Source organism: Urocitellus parryii, chromosome 6 (genome assembly GCF_045843805.1).
Source record: "Urocitellus parryii isolate mUroPar1 chromosome 6, mUroPar1.hap1, whole genome shotgun sequence".
Lineage (NCBI taxonomy): Eukaryota > Metazoa > Chordata > Mammalia > Rodentia > Sciuridae > Urocitellus > Urocitellus parryii.
The window spans coordinates 137,659,936-137,676,587 of record NC_135536.1 but is presented as its reverse complement, the minus strand read 5'-3'; the positions used below and the strand labels follow the sequence as shown (position 1 = coordinate 137,676,587).

General features: G+C 41.5%; 1 pseudogene; it reads right to left on the bottom strand.

Annotated features, from left to right (window-relative positions):
* LOC144255350 (synaptic vesicle glycoprotein 2B-like) overlaps positions 1 to 16,652 on the bottom strand; it is a 60,807-nt pseudogene that overhangs the window by 11,612 nt on the left and 32,543 nt on the right.

Sequence of the window (16,652 nt, the reverse complement as noted above, 5' to 3'; positions counted from 1 at the left end):
GGAAAAATTAGCCAAAGGATAAGTATCTTGTGGGACTTTTCTTTTAAGGACTCAGAGTCATTGAGGGTCCAGGGCCTACGACAGAATGAGGATTACAAGAACTTAATTCAGTTACCCGCATTGGAGGTCCAATGCTTAGTCCAACAAAGGATCTGAATTTGGCCAAAGTCCCAATTATCTAGTCACTATATTTCAGGTTTGATGGTGTCACTCTCCAGAAACTCAGTCTAATTTAAGAGACGATGAAAAAAACCTAACAATGAAAAAGGTAGTGTGATAAATGTCAAGTTAGAAGTATGCAATCTCATCACCTCAAAGGGGGCACTTGTGATCCAGTGGGGTAAGGCATAAGGCAACTTGCCTGAAGGACAAGAAAAATTCTAGAAACAAAGACAAGGAAGGTGATGATTCTAGGCAGAGAGAACAGCAGGTACAGAAGTAGAGGCAGGTTATATAAACCCATTAATGGTTTAAATCTTTCATATCCTCTCCCCAAAAGTTCAAAAGTTCCTGTGTTCGGCAATGTTCTGGATCATGAGAGTTGGAACCTCATCAGTGAATTAATCCATTTGATGTTGTAATAATTGGAATGAGCTACTGGGTGTTAACCATGGCCAGATGGCACATGGCTATAGAGAGCAGGTCACTAGCGGCATGATCTTGGACTATATCTGTCCCTGGCTTCTTGCTCTCTCTCACTCTTTCTGTTTCCCAGCTGCTCTGAGCTGATAGCTTTCCTCCACCACACCCTTCCTCCATGACGTTCTGCCTCACCTCAGCCCCAGACAAATGAACGCATCTGACCATGGACTGAGACCCCATGAGCCTTACAAAATAAACATTTCCTCCTCTAAGTTGTTCTTTTTGGGTATTTGTATCACAGCTATGAAAAGCTGACTAACACAGTGCCCTTGAGTTGGCTTCTTTTTTAAGTAGAGAATTCACTTTCACATACATTACATCAATTTTCAGGGAGAAAATAACGAATGTGTTTCCTGGAAGTCCACATCCATTCATATTCTACCACAATAAGCCCTGCAGGCACAGTGAAATGAAACAGAGTCCTTCAGGAAAGAGGTAGAGGCCCAGTCTCTCGCTTGTTAACTCCTAAAGCAAAACAAAAGGATCATTCACTTCAGAAAATACATGCTTGAATCGAATTTCCTTAGAGATCGGAGGAAGCAATCTTGCCTGATACTTTGTATAACTGGTTGTATTCCACACACATTAGGCATCAGGCATTTTCCCCAGGTCTAGTAACATTCTCCAAAAACTCAAGAGACCAACTTTTAGTTCTTGACCACTAAGAGATCTTGGGCAAGTCAGCTCTCCTCCCTAGGACTTCGCTTAAGAATCCATAAAACAGGGGCATGGAGATGGCTTTTTCCAGCTTTATTTTCTAATTCTCTAAATAAGGAGCACCCTAACTTCCTCAGGAACCCTGGGGAAGAAGCAAATGAATGGACTTAGGAGATGGCTGTCTTTCCCAATACTGAAATATTATTTCATGGAAACCCAGAAAATGTCTATGATAAGAAATCCTAGTGACAGTGCCCATCAAATACTCTCTTTAAGGAGATACATTCTTGTGTTTTGATGGATCTACCAGTGAATCCTACTTCCTCTCTCTTTCTCTTACACATAAGGCTATTAAGTACAGAAATCATGATACCTCGTGCTTTCTCTTTACAAAGATCTTAACACATTTACTGCTTTTGAAAATAATGACCAAAGCAGAATTTCAAGAACAGAACACAATGCAAAAAGGAAAACAATGAGATAAAAACAATGACTAAAATAGTAGAATAAATTCTCATATATAGTTATATACATCCTAAGTCAAACACTAACTATTGCCAAATTCTGGAAACAATTCCAAATCCCTTCAGCTGATGAATGGAAAAATCAACATTCAGGGGTACATACGTATCATGAAATACTGCTCCACAATAAAAACAAATAAACCGCTAGTCATGCAGCAACATGGGTAAACTCCAAATGTGTTATGCAAAGTAAAAGAAGCAAGTTCCAAAGGCTTCATAGGGTATGACTACATTTCTATGGCATACAGAAGGTCACTGGCTGCCAAGGGTTGGGGGTTAAAGAAGAAACAAGTACAAAATGGAACAAGAAAATCTGAGGAGTAATGGCCTTATTCTGTACATTGCTTGTGGTGGTGGTTACACAACCATATGCATTTGTCAAAACTCATAGAACTGTACAAAAAAGTAGGAATTTAATTGTCTGTAAATTAAATCTCAATTAAAAAAAAAACTCCCAACAAATTTCAGGTAATCATAACAAAATCCAAACCATGTTCACCTACCAACTAGATCTCAACATCCCCCACACACTGCAAAAGCCTAGCAGAGGAGGAGGGGCACTCCCTTCTTCATCTTGATTGTCTGGTACATGCTCTCTGCATGCAACCAAAAATTATAAACACATAAAGCAGCAAGAATAAAACAGCATGATGGCAAGGCACAGTCATTGAAAAAAATAAGCCACATGACACAAATACTTGAACTATCAGGCAGGGAATTTAATATAATTATTACTGATATCGTTAATTCTTAAAGGAAAAGATAAATAACATGCATGATTGTTGGGGATTTACAACAGAGTCATGCAAATTCTAAGAAGAGATAAAATTAAAATGCTGGAAAAATTTTAAATGCAATAACTGAGACTAAGAATGCATTTGATGAACTCATCAGTAGATTCATCATAATTAAGAAAGGAATTACTGAAATTTTAATCCCAGAAAAATTACAAAAACTGAAACACAAAGAGGAAAAATAAAGGCAGAACAGAGGAGAGCATCTAAGAGCTATGGGAAAATATCAAACAGACCAGCATAGGTGCATTTGAAATTCAAGAGAGAAAAGAGGGAATTTGGCAGAAGAAATATTTGAATAGACCACTGCAAAGAGTTTTCCTAAAGTAATGAAACAAGGCCAACAGTAAGTCAAGAGAAAACCTCAAGCAGAGTAAATACCAGAAGAAGAAGGAAGAAGAGAAAGGGAAGGATCAAGCCTGCGAGGTGCAAACAACTAAATATCAAACATAAAAGGGGAATCTTGAAAGGGGCAAGAGAAAAAAATCAAAGATAAGAATATAGTAAACTGGGCCCAGTGATGCACACCTATAATCCCGGCTACTTAGGATACTGAGGCAAGAACATGGCAAATCCAAGGTCAGCTTCAGTAACTTAGTGAGACTCTATCTCAAAATAAAATTTACCAAGAGAGAAAGAGAGAGGGGCAGGGGGAGGAAGGGAGAAGGAAGGGAGGGAGGGAAGGAAGAGAAAGAGAGAGAGCATGAGCAAACACACTGGGGTTATGGCTCAGCTGTAGAGTGCTTGCCTCACATGTATGAGGTCCTGGGTTCAATCCCCAGCAGCACAAAAAAAAAAAAAAAAAAAAAAAAAAAAAAAAAAAAAAAAAAAAAAAAGAAGAAGAAGAACTTATCAGACTTCTTGTGAGAATATCCAAAATATCCTTCTACTCAGTAATTCCACTTCTAAGTATATAGACTAGAAAACATCTTTCATAAGAACACTTTTTGCAGTACATTTGTATAGAAAAAAAAGTTGTCAGTTATTTCAATGTCCCTCAAAAGAACAGACAAATTCACTATGGAATATGCATGTAATGCAATTAAAATTTAATGAAATGAGTTATGCAATTATGCTAACAGAGAAACTTCGAAACCCTGATTTTATGCAAAAAACAAGTTGAAGAATTTATATAATAGTAATATAGGAATGTGTAATCTAATAGTATAGTGTTTATCTAAAATTTGAAAAATATGAAAGGCTACAGGACAACTTTCACAATCATATAAACATTTGAGAAAAGTACAAAAGCATGCATGAATGTAAAGCACCAATTCATGACAACAGTGACCAGACAGGGAGAGGAATAGTATCGAGGGTGTTCACACAGCGGGCTGGGAATGTTGCTCAGAAGTAGAACACGTGCCTTGAATGTGGAAGCCCTGGGTCCCATCCCCAGCACCAAGAGCAAACAAAAAAAGAAAGGAAGGAAGGAAGAAATGAAAATTCACACAGTGAGTTTAATCTATTTTAAAATCTGAAGTAAACGTATCATAGATTTTATAAAGCTAAGGTGCTCTGAATAGAGTTGTTTGTATCATTCTCTAGTCTTTGCAAATTTGAAATATTTCACAATAAAAAAAAAGAGAAGGCATCAAACAATAGTTATTTGCAGATGGTGGGATTATATAACAATAATGAGGAAAACTGTTAGAATGAATAAAAGCTCTGATACAAAATAAACATCTAAAAATCAATAGAATTAAATAAACTAATAAGAATAAATAAATAACAATTTAAAATCTGTTATTATTGGCAATAACATATGCAAATGGTTGATGGGGGAGAGCCATGCCATTTTCAATGACCAAAATATAAAATATCTAGGAAGACTCCCAACAAGAACATGTAGGAACTTTATTAAGCTACAAATTTTACTGAGAAATTGTACTAACTCTGAAATACGATGGACATTCCATACCAGTATTAGCCCTTCCCATGTGGAATCCAAAGCTGAGACAGTTCTGAGCTTTCCCAAGATGGCTCACCTAGTTGCTGACCAGTCAAGGAGGAACTCAGCTCTGGCTGCTTTCTCAGACCTAGAAGTCAGCAGGTGTGTTTGCTCATTTCCCACCAGCAGCATTTTCAAAGACTTTTTACTAAAATTTGGTGATTTTAGTAGTTGAAAAAAAATCTTATTTATGCCCTACTGAAAAGAGACTATCAGTGCGGCGAACATTTCCGTGTGAAGTGTGACATGACCTCCTCTTTTCTTCTTGTGCATGGCTTGCCTTCTCTCTCTCCTCTCCCTACTTCATTTTAGAGCTAAATCTTATAAACGTCCCTTTCATTCTGAGCTCCTCACCTTCGATGCTTCATGGGTAGATCATCAATGTAGAGGGTTGGACATTCCCATTTAAGACTCCAATCCTGAACCTGAAGAACTCAAAGCAAGTTCCCTTGCAGCTCTGAGGAGACCTGGGATCAGGACCCTACTTCCTGGATCATGACCTATTGCTGAGGAATGCCCTTCCCCCATCCCCACCCTGACTGAAGTCAGCCCTGTCAATCAGAGGTCCCCTCCAGGGAGGAGAGGGCAAGTGAGTCCATTAATTAGTTAACGTGTATTCTGAAATGAAAACTGATCCTGTCTTCAATGGATAATAAGGGAAACCTGACATTTTGTCTCAGGGTTTGAAACATGAACTTATTCTTTTGTCTTTCTTGCACTTTTCAAAACGTCACAAATTCTGAAGCCAAGGCTGTGTGGAATTCAGAGCCACCTGGTCCTGTAAGATGCACCTGGAGGCAGCAGACAATGCTTTGGGAACAGACTGAAACTAGTCTGCATTTTTTGTTTCTTTGGGGGTTCAAAGAGATTGGTCTTGCAGCAGGAAAACTTTTAGGTTTCAAAAGGATGAAGTTTGAAGCCTGTGTATACAGAAATCATTTTCTCCCAAGTTTAATAGTAAATAAATAAATAAGTTATTTTTATCTAAATTTTAAAGCAGCAAAGTGTGGATACTGTTGAACATGGAATACTGGCACACAGGGGAGAAATGCCCCCCAATCAAGCTGAAGAACAGATTCATGCCTAATTCCTCAAGTTTGGGGTTTTCAAAGGAAAGGTGTTATCCACGTTATAACCAGCAGATGGCAACATAACTCAAGAAAAGAGGCCGACTTCTTAAAATCAGATACAGAAGTTGTAGTTAGTTCTCGCATTTTTTGAAGGAATCTATATACACATTTGAAATAGAAATGTGGAAGAACACCTGTGTTTACAGAAAGAGTGTTCATGAGTACTCTCAAACAATCCTTGACATGCCTACTCATTCCCTGACCCTTGGCAAGAACTCTGTGGTCCCCAGGGGTCCTGGAGCCTTGAGGGGAAACCAAGACTCTCATTAGCCCTTCTTTCTCACTCCCACCCAGCAGTCCGCTGAAAGTTTGGAGAAACTGATGAAAATTAAAAAGAGAGAGTGGGTTAAAATTCCTCACTTTCTACATAGCTAAGTCTTTCAACTCTATTATAAATTACAAGGATTCTGGCTTTTCAATTAAATTTTTAATGAAGAAAACATCATGCCAATCAGGGCCTCTGTGGAAATGAAGAGTCTCCCAAAGGGAATGATATTTATAGTGGACAGTATTCACATGAGATCTGGAATCCTTGGAGGGGAGACAGACATTTCTATTTATATTAGCTATGTGACCTTGAGCAAGTTACTCAACCTCACTCAGTTTCTGTTTCCCACCTGAAAAATAGCTCAGTTCTGAACTCAGAGTTTTTGTGAGAATTAAATGAGATAATTTGCATAAGGCATTTAAAGCAGGAACTGGCACGTACAGTACAAGTACTCAATATCATTGGCTTCCACAGTTATTACTATCAGCATTATTGCAGCTCCTATCATTGTCACTTGTATCACAGTAGGGTGTGATTGAACATGGAACTTCACAAATGAGACTCCTTTAGTGAGTTCAAATCTGCAGGAGTGGTGTCATATCATGGGTGACAGCTAATCATCCATGGTGTCCCTTAGTTTTCAACATTTCCAAAGTGTTCTCAGAAAGCAGGGGTGACATTTCTTCCTTGGTATGCCAACATCAGGTGCCCTGGCTCTTATTCAAAATCTCGGAGGTGAAACATCTTGGGGGAACAGCTTCAAACATCATCCGTGTCGGAGCTGCTGTCCCTGGAGCAGATTAAGGTCACTCTGAGCAAGCAGTCTATGCGTGTGTGGCTACCTGGGCATGTGGGTGTGTGGAGCTCCAGCATTTTTTTAAAAACCACCTGAAAATCTGAACCCCATGTCCAATGATACTCCTTCCTACTGCTTCCTAAAGCAAATGCAAAATGTGTTTCTTTGAATAAGAGAAGGAGGAAGAAACAAGAAACATATAGAGACATACATACAATACCATACCCAAAGGTCACATATTTGTGGAAGTCATATTCCCCCTTTGGCTTCCCACTTTCTTATCCCAAGTAACAGCGACCTTTTTGCTAAGGTCATTAAGAGCAATGGGGGACTAGACTCCAGCAGGGATCTGCCAGACCTCCCCCACCACAGGGTCCTTTCCCACAGTCACCACAGGCAGGGACTTTACCAGGATGCCAGACACAGCTGAGAGCAGGTAGGGGGAGGTCTAATATTTGGGGCTGTTAATTGTGTGTGGTGATGGTAAAGAAGGAGCAGTTTATGTCCTTGACACTGAACCATCTGGGCCATGATATTTCTGATGCCACCGCAAAGCACGTAGCACTCAAACACTGATCATTCACAACCCGGGAGCTTGCTAAATATAATTTGAGAAGGGAAACAGCAGCAGGTCCATACTCAGCTTAGAGAAGAGTGTGATGTGGGATAAACTTTCCTAATGTCCTGCCCTGACCCATCATGAGATTTTCAGAGAGTAGCCTCAAAGAGGCTAATACTACACCGATATGTTTTCTCCTGAAGAACACCACCTCTGGTTGACAACAGAACATACTGAACACCCTATGAGGTTACCTTAAGTGAAAGAATTTTAAAAAGTCGTGTCATAACAGGTCCAGCATGGGGAAGCTCCAGTTCTCAGTAAAGATGGCCAGATTGACTGTCCTCAGCCCAGTGCCTCATCCTCAGATGAATTAGCCATGGCCAAGAGACAGGAGTGACAGAGGTCAGCCCAATATGACTCAAGCCACCAGGATTACTGTGTCTCTAGCAGCCACAAGAAGTGTGATGATGGTCGCATCCTCAGAGCTCATTCCCTGCTATACTGAACTCTTATCTTCCCAATGGCTCTTTCCCAATGACATCCCAGGGGACACTGTCACCCTGACCCGAGGAAAGCCCATCGTCCCACACTTACTTATCATTCACAAGTTTCCCGTACTGGTGGATCTGATTTTCCATCGTGAAGTTGATTGTGGCACCATACACGTGCTCACCGAAGAATACCTTCATTTTAGACTTGTATTCTTCATCTTGAAAATACCGGATCATATCAGGAAACCAGACTGTCAGGCCATAGTAACTGTAACGAGGAAGATGGACAGTCTGAGCAGCAGTGTGATTGAATTCCTCAAAATCAGAGTCTGCATTCCTCACTAGAGGGAGATCAGACTCCTTTCAGACATAGGAATTTGGTTCACGAATAGAAAAATCTAATGATATGCCTCATCATAAGGAAAACTTAGGACCATCTCCACAAATTTGGATTTGATTTTAAAAAATCAGTCTTGATTTTAGAAACACCAAGAGAGTAGGGTTTGGTGGACATTTCCTTAATACACAGGAATAAAAATCACATTTCAGTTCAAACAGCAGAATCTTAGTGAATCATGAAACACTAAAGACATTGCCAGTAACATCAGGAACAGGACAAAACATCACCATCACTTACTTAACAGTACACTGCAGGTCTTCACCAATTCAGATGAGGGAAAAAACTTAGGAATGTCACAAATTGCAAAGCAAGAGGTAAAACTATCTCTACAGGCAGATGATATGATTTTTATGCCTGGAAAACTCAAAATAACCAACTCAAAAAAATGAGCATTAAACATATGAAAAAAAGATGCTCAACTCTATAGATAGAAAGAAAAATACAAATTAAAATCACACTGTTAGTTCTCATCTACCAGACTGTCAAAACCCCAAAGTTTGCTAAATCACTCTGTAGGTTAACAGGTGCTGTCATAACTGCTGAGGAAAAAGACAAAATTGAACAATGCCTTGTGGAGGAGGACTTGTCAATGCCTAAAAATATGACAGATGAACTGGACCCTTTGACCCTTTAGCTCCACTTGCAGGAATCCATTCCACTGATAAACCAGTCCCCACAAAAAGTATCTTACAAACACGGTTCCTCATTTTGACGTTGTTTACACAACAAAAATCTAAAACTGTCCCACCAGTCCTACAATGAGGACCCGGTTGAATGAATTGTGATAATTTACAGTGGGGGGCTAGGCAGAGGAACTATGTGATATAAAGAAGAATGAAGAAAACCTTAATTTACTGGCATGGAGAGATTTCCAGAATACATCACTGAGTGTAAAAAGCAAATGCAAAATGTGTTTCTTTGAATAAGAGAAGGAAGAAGAAACAAGAAATATATATGCATGTACATGTATATATATATATATATGTACATACATATCGTGTGCGTATACACACATATACAATTATTTGTTTACATTTGCAAAAAGAATCACTGGGATAATAAATAGAAAAATGGAAGGTGATTACATACTGGAGGCAGAAGGGAATGGGTGGAGGGAGAGGGAACGGATTCAAGATTCCTGTGTTGTTTCAACATTTGAATGCATTACCTATTCAATGAAATTAAATTAAACATAAATAAATATGAATAAAACATATTTTTAACACCATCAGTGAATTAATCCTTTGACTCCTAGTTGGGATTGAACAATTTGAGGGGTGCTAGTTCAGGCTTCTTCTATACCTTTAGCTGTTTGTTTGCGTCTCAAAGGTCAGGTCTCCACACACAGGTGCTGGAGGACATTAAGTCTCCCCATGTTGTTCCCACAATCAGAGGTCCTGAGAGCCCCTTTGCTTTCCTGGGGTGAGGGAGTATTTGGGGATACAGGTGGTGGTGAACAAAGCAATTTCCCAGGTGGAAGTTTAAAATATTGTTAATATTTCCAAGTTGATAATAGCAATTTATTGAGTACTTATTAAGTGCCAGAAACTATTGCAAGTACTTGATACATACAGTAAAATGTTCCCACAGTGCCCCCATGTGGGTCCCAAAACACGCATAAAGAGTAAAGTCATGTAAGCTGGAGGCCACTGGAGTGACTTGGTGTAAGCCTGCAACTTCTCAGAGGAGTCAGCTAAGCACCCCTTTGCTGCAGGGCAGTGTTGCATGGGTCCCCTGTTCAATCTTTCCTATATTCTCAGCAACATATATTTGTCTTCTCCACACTTGTTCCCTGCTACCTCTCTGTGAACAGAAACTTTTTTCAATTCAGGTGTCAACTCTTAGGAAAGGATGGAGCTTGTAGGTAAATCCTGATTTGCTCAAAACATTGGGAAATTCCATCCCCTTCATCATGATGAGTTTAGCCTGTAAGCCACCTCTGCCTACTCTAACAGGAGGGAAAATTGACTGGGAACCTTCAGAGAAAAGTTCCCTGACATTAAAAAAGGAAGTTCTGTAATGAGCAATTAGCTAACAATTAGCAATCAGTTAACAATATCATATTGTTTATTTGAAATCTGCTAAAAGGAGAGATCATAAGTGTTCTCAACACACACACATAGACGTTAGCTATATGATGGGCACACTCATTAGCTTGATTGAGGCCACTAATTTACAATGTGTGTGTTTATGAAAACATTAATTTGTACACCTTAAATAGATACAATAATTATGCATCAATTATACCTCAGTATGGATGGGAGAGGGAGTCAGGACATTTTCCCCCTATCAACAGAATGCCTCCACCAGCATCCTGCAGTCACCATGAGAGCCGGCCTGAAGCTGAAACCCCTCCTGCAGTCCACTTCTCCCAGAATTCTTGCTGGGACTAAATATTTCCTCTAACAGAAGCCACTAGCATATGCTGCCTGTGCCCTGCAGCCAAAAGCATCCGCTCTGATACAAACTCTCCAAGTTAGAACCCGTTATCCTCCATGTGCAAAGGAAGCAACTGAGGAACAGGGGAATGGAGGAGCTCACGTAAGACAGAACTTACCTCAAAGCCATGGTAAACCAGACCACGGCCAAAATCAGCATGTTCATTCTGTAAGGTCCCATCACACAGTACAGAGCGTTATCCCAGACCTAAACCCATACCAGAGAAGGACGGTTAAAGGAAGAAACTTGGGAAAGCCCACGTACCAGATTTTCTAATAAATGGCCTGATCAATGACCTAGAACCCCAAGTAGAGAATGAGCAATCCATTATCCCCCAGAGGCAGTAGATCTGTTCACATGCCAAGGAGGGCTTCCCGTCGCTCTTCTCCTGGGAACACATGCATGTGACAGAAAGCACACCAAATCAGGATTTCAGGGCCCTGAGCAACCCGGAGCAGTGAGTCCTCCCTGCTGCTGGCAGGGGCAATAGAACATGTGGTTAGTGACCACACAATATGAGCAACGTCCAGCCTCTACAGACTCTGGCTGGTTGGCCACCTCAGTGCTCAATAGCTGACCTGTTCCAGAGAAATGGCTTTGCCCTGTATGGAGAATCTTTCCCCTAAGTCACTAAAAACCCCAAGGAGCCATTTATTACATTCACTTCTCTATCTAGCAAGAGAAGTTTCTAGAAGAGAAGGATGCTTACTCAGGGAGGTCAAGTTCTTGCCTTGAGAAAGATGAGCAAAGGAAAAGTCTGAGGCTCAGGGAGTTTGCACCCTGAGGGCACTTGGCAAGTTAAAGGCAGTACTGGGCTGGAACCCCACATCCCCCACAAGCTGCTTCCTCTCCAGCTCCCTGTTCTGGTTGATGAAAGTGTTCAGGGTTTTTATTCTTCATTCACTAAGGTTATGGGTTCCCATGGAGCCATTCTCCCACCCAACATATGTCCCCAGTTCATACCTGCTTGAAAGTGGTACTGAATCTGACCAGCCAGCGCTGGTACCAAGTTCCTGTTGAACTTTGGATCTCAATGAATTAATCCATTTGCTTGGGAGTTTTGATGTGGGAAACCTGAAAAGCAAAGCTGGTGTAGAGAATCTCTACTTCACTTTGTCTTCAGAATTTCATTTCTAAGTCTACCTGATTAACTTGATTAAGTTATGTAGGTGAGATAAATGTCACCCTCTAATTTTGTGATTTGGGGCCAAAAGTGTGTATAATGTCTCTTAGGGAACTTTCTTGGATGAATATATCTCAGTGAAACAAAATGTTCAGAATATTTTTGCTAATTTACACCTTTAGGAGATTCGTATTAGTGGGTCCACAATATACTGGTTTCCCATTTATGTCTGCTTTACCCACAGAAAAGTTGATGCCGCATTAAAATTTACAACTCTGTCCTTAATGGACATAAACATCACAGAAATCTAGAACCCAGACAGATGAGAAGGGATGTTGCTACAACAAAAATACAACAGAGAAATCACAGCCTCCCTGCAATCCCTGAGTTTGCTGGTAAAAATCAAAGAGAGGAAGGGGATAGAGTAGTATAGCTCAGCATTCCCCTCAAGGGCCCTGGAAAGTTGGTGTGCCAAAGTCACACCCTCCTTCACCATGACAGTGATGTTCAGGCCAATCAGATGCTTACTGTTTGGTGCAGGACAGGCTGAACTAAGTTTACTGCAGGGCAGGCTGAATGAATGTTAGCTGCAGGATAACCCAGGCACTCAAACCCCCCTCTGTCTGGTCCTTTATCACCTGTTTGCCTCAAAGCTGAACACCCAACCCCAATCAAGGCTGAACACTCACCCCCACCCATCTGGTACAATGGAAAACCACATCTGACCCCTGCCCCATCTGCCTGAAGGCAAAAGAAGACACCCTTAGCAACTACTGTATGATCCAATCATTGTACACCAACAAGGCAGCTTGCAGACCCAGAGACCCCATTAGATTTGGGCTACAAAAACTCCCTTTTCCCCCTGTTCTTTCTCCCTCCTCCTCCTCCTCCTCCTCCTCCTCCTCCTCCTCCTCCTCCTCCTCCTCTTTTGCACTGCTGCAATAAAGATCTCTTAGTCACTCTGAGTGTCGTGGTCACTTTCTTTCACTTACAGCAACCACTGAAGTTATATAACTAGTCACCACTTTAAGGAGATTCCTGACCCCACACATTTTTTAGTCAAATTATCAAGGTTCATGCTTGCAGATAATCTCCCCTAATTCATAGAACAACTAGGAAAGGGTACTAAAAAAAAAAAAAAAAGTGTCCATCACGTCCCCCAATAAGCCTAAAGTACAAAAAAATGAGTCCTACGAGTGTCTCCAGCTCTTTCTTCAGCCCAAGGACTGAGAATTTGAGGACCCAATGGAAGAGAAATGGAGATGAGGTAGGAGGATGATCCGCAAGGAGAAGCCAGCGCCTGGTACAGACACTGGCTCACTACTGCTTGAGCACCCAGAGAGCTTGGCAGGGCTTCTCAAAAGCCTCACCACAGAGGGTCAGGTGCCCACTGGAGAATCTGATAAGGCACAGGCTCTCCCTGGAGTTGGCCTCCCTGAACACACTGAGCCTCCTGGATTCCTCCACCCTCCCAGGTGTGCAGCTGTTGCAAAGCCTCCTTTGCCCAGGGTCACACAGGAAGAGAGAACTGTCACAGCAGGCTACACAGAAGAACTCTCAGTGGCAGCTGGGCTTTAAGTTCAAGTTATCCAATACCCCATGGACATCATGAACCCCAGTGACTCCAAAGGAGGCCAGAGGGGAAGGTTCACACCAAATCAGCAAGCACCTTAGGAAACACTCTCAGAAGCATTAAGACTTGCACTCAAATGTAAATTTTTCTTTGCTTTGCTCCTTAGGAAACTAACACCCCATTCCCTAGGGATTTGGGAGCAGGTGTATTGACAACTTCAAGCACAATTACTCTAATTTGTGATTAATTAGAATACTCGTCTTTGATTCAGTCTAGATTAGCAGATGGAAGGGCTGGGGATGTGGCTCCGTGATATAGTGTCTGCCTGGAATGCGCGAGGCCCTGAGTTCAATTCCCAGCATCACGCAAAAACAGATTAGCAAATGGCTTGTGTTCCTTCCAGTCCTGCAGAACATGGGTCCTCAGCGGAATGCTTCAACTCCCGCCACCTTCCAAAGGTTTCTCCGGTGACAACTGCCAGGTGATTCAGAAGCATGTAAGGCTTGGGAAGGAGTTGATTAAAACCTGGGGCACGAGGTGAAAGTGAGGAGGGAGGCACCTAGCCTCAGCCCTAACTGGGATTCTGGCCAACCCTCATTTCATCTTCTTGGGCTACTGAGAGCATTGAGTCATTTATTTACTGAGGGGGGCACACAGGTACCTAACAGTTAACTCCATCAGGGAGGTTGAGTACTCACTGATTGACAACCAAGCACGGGCCAGCTCTCTGAAGTCAGCCTTCTCTCCCTTCTTTCCTTCCTTCCTTTCCCTCCCTCCCCGTGGCCTGTGCACTCATCCACTTCTCAATGGTTCACAGGATCCTAATTTACAGTGATGGAATATTGAACAACAACCTTTTTAAAGTTCCATTTTCCAATTAGTCACAAACTACTAAAAGCAGGGATCTCTGAGGACCTAGGAATTTACATGCTTGTTGGGACAAAACACAATCCCGGACCCCTCATCTCTGATTTCTTCCTGAGCTTTCTTCCTTTGTTCCCTGACATAAGGAACTCTGGTCCAGAAGTAAAAGGCTTAACTTTTGCCTTTGGAAATTGGAGTTTTATTGATTTGCAGGCTAAGATCTCATGCTTCAACCTTAGGCTGCTTATATTTGCTAACATAATTAAATGGGAGGCCATTAGGATTAGGCAGTGCTAATGCTCTGGGCTCCAACACAAGCAAACTGAACCTAACTCCGAATTTAAGAGAAAATTATACTTAAGCTCTGCCAATGACAGGCACTCAACTGACTTTAGTTACATTATCTCGTATTTCCCACCAGGAAAGTCCAAATAAATAAGGCAATTGCTCAAGCTTCAATTAATCTGCTTCCAGGTTCACCTGTGATAGCTTTTCTCCTTGCTCCTCCTGTGGAGCTCCAAACCACTTCTGAGTTGGATCTACCCAAATCACATTCTGCTCAAATAAACTCTTTAAGATTTCAACATGCTGAAGTTTATCTCTTAAGACATTAGAAGAAGTTGCCAAGAGAGAATACAGGATCACTTCTCTAATAAGGAGTTTCCAGGAGGACAAGCTGAACTGGTTGGTTTAGAAGGGGTCCTTCCAGAAGTAAAAGACAGAAGGCCCCGGGAGTATACTGCTATGGAGTAGCTACCATACCAGGGACCAAGTGTAAGATGAGGGACAGGAAGAGCCACTAGTTCCCTGGGGAAAGATGAGGGAAAACATGCAAAATGAGGCAGATAGGATTTATCTATCAGAACCCCTCTTAGGAGGAGAGACCATGCATGGAATAAATGTTAGTGTACTTCTTGAGGTAAAAGAAATATCAGGGAGATGGGCTCATACTTGAAGGACCAGCAACTATAGACACGCGCTAGGAGAAGTTGCTTGAATCCACAAGGAAAAAGAGAGCAAGGGAAAGGAAAGGGGAGATTCCCCAACCCCCAAAAAATTAACGGAGGAAAGAGGAGAGAGGATGGGGTGAAGAAGACTGTGTCCTCTGTTGTAATTTCTGTTATCCTTAAATTCTCAGTAAGGCTATTAAATTCACAGATGCTAGGTGTGGGTGGTGTTGGTAGTGGTGGTGGTAGGGTGTGTGTGTGCACATGTGTGTCTGTCTGTCTGTCTGTGTTTTATACCCAGTTGATATAATGCAAAATCAATCCAGCTGATGTGGACTCAGAGGTTGGAGGCAGAAATGAATGACCAGGGAAACATTTCCCAGGAATAAGCAGGAGCTTGGAGAGAAACTTGGACTTCCCAGGCTGGGGGATGGGGTGGCAGTGGGAGGATGCGGGAATGAGCCAAGTATGGCCAGCCCCCAGTGACCTGGAGCCCAGCTGTGGTATTATGTAAAATCCATCACTGAGAGGGAGGAGTGGGGGATGGAAGACTGGGAGAGCCATTAACATCTTTCATTTGGGGTATTTCTGATAATTCTACATCTTAATAATATTTGTGATAAAACTATTAATCCCATATTTTAGATATTTTAGGAGCACTGGAATTGGGGAAATATGCCTTCAAGCAATTTTTAATAGTTTATAACTTGAATTAATTTATGAAAAACATTCATAACCTTTTTAATAAAACATTTTTTTACAGATACTATTGTTGACAGATACTATTTTACATGTTTACAGATACTATTTTCTTGCTTTTCCCAATGATGAAACAAGTACGGAGAGTGCTTTGCCAAAGGCCACACAGCTAAAAAATATTAAAACTGACAAGATTTGGACCCACACTGCCTGGCTCCGGATGCAGATGCTTAGCCATCCTGGGATTCCACCTGAGAATCAGGAGTTTTAAGCAAGGACAAACATTTTACTCTAGACTTAAATTATGGAAGCCAAAGAATCAAAAGCATTGAATCAGAAGTAGGTGGGAGTTCATCCAGGAAGGCTTCCTGAGGAAAGGGGTTTGAAGTAGGGCTTAAAGGAAGTTACAGGAACAGGTGCACAGAGCTGCCTGGCACAGGCATTCCTTGTGGTTGGCCCACAGAGCACAGAGCATAGCAGGCAGGAGCACAGCATCTCTGCAACACAACATCTTAGCAAGAAACAACACTGGCTAAGGACCAATGCTGGTAAATGTGTAGAGAAATGGATACCCTGTTTCTGGTGGCACCATAGAGTTGCATAACCCCAATGGAATATAATTTGGAGATATAACTCACAAACTGTAAAAATACTCATGCACTATGAACCGGTCATTTTCTTTCTAGGAATCTACTCTTAGAAAACAAACTCAGAAAACGAAGGGGAGAATTATATGCCTGTGAAGTTTCATTGCAATAACATTTGCAGAAACAAGGTAATTAAAAGGGTAAA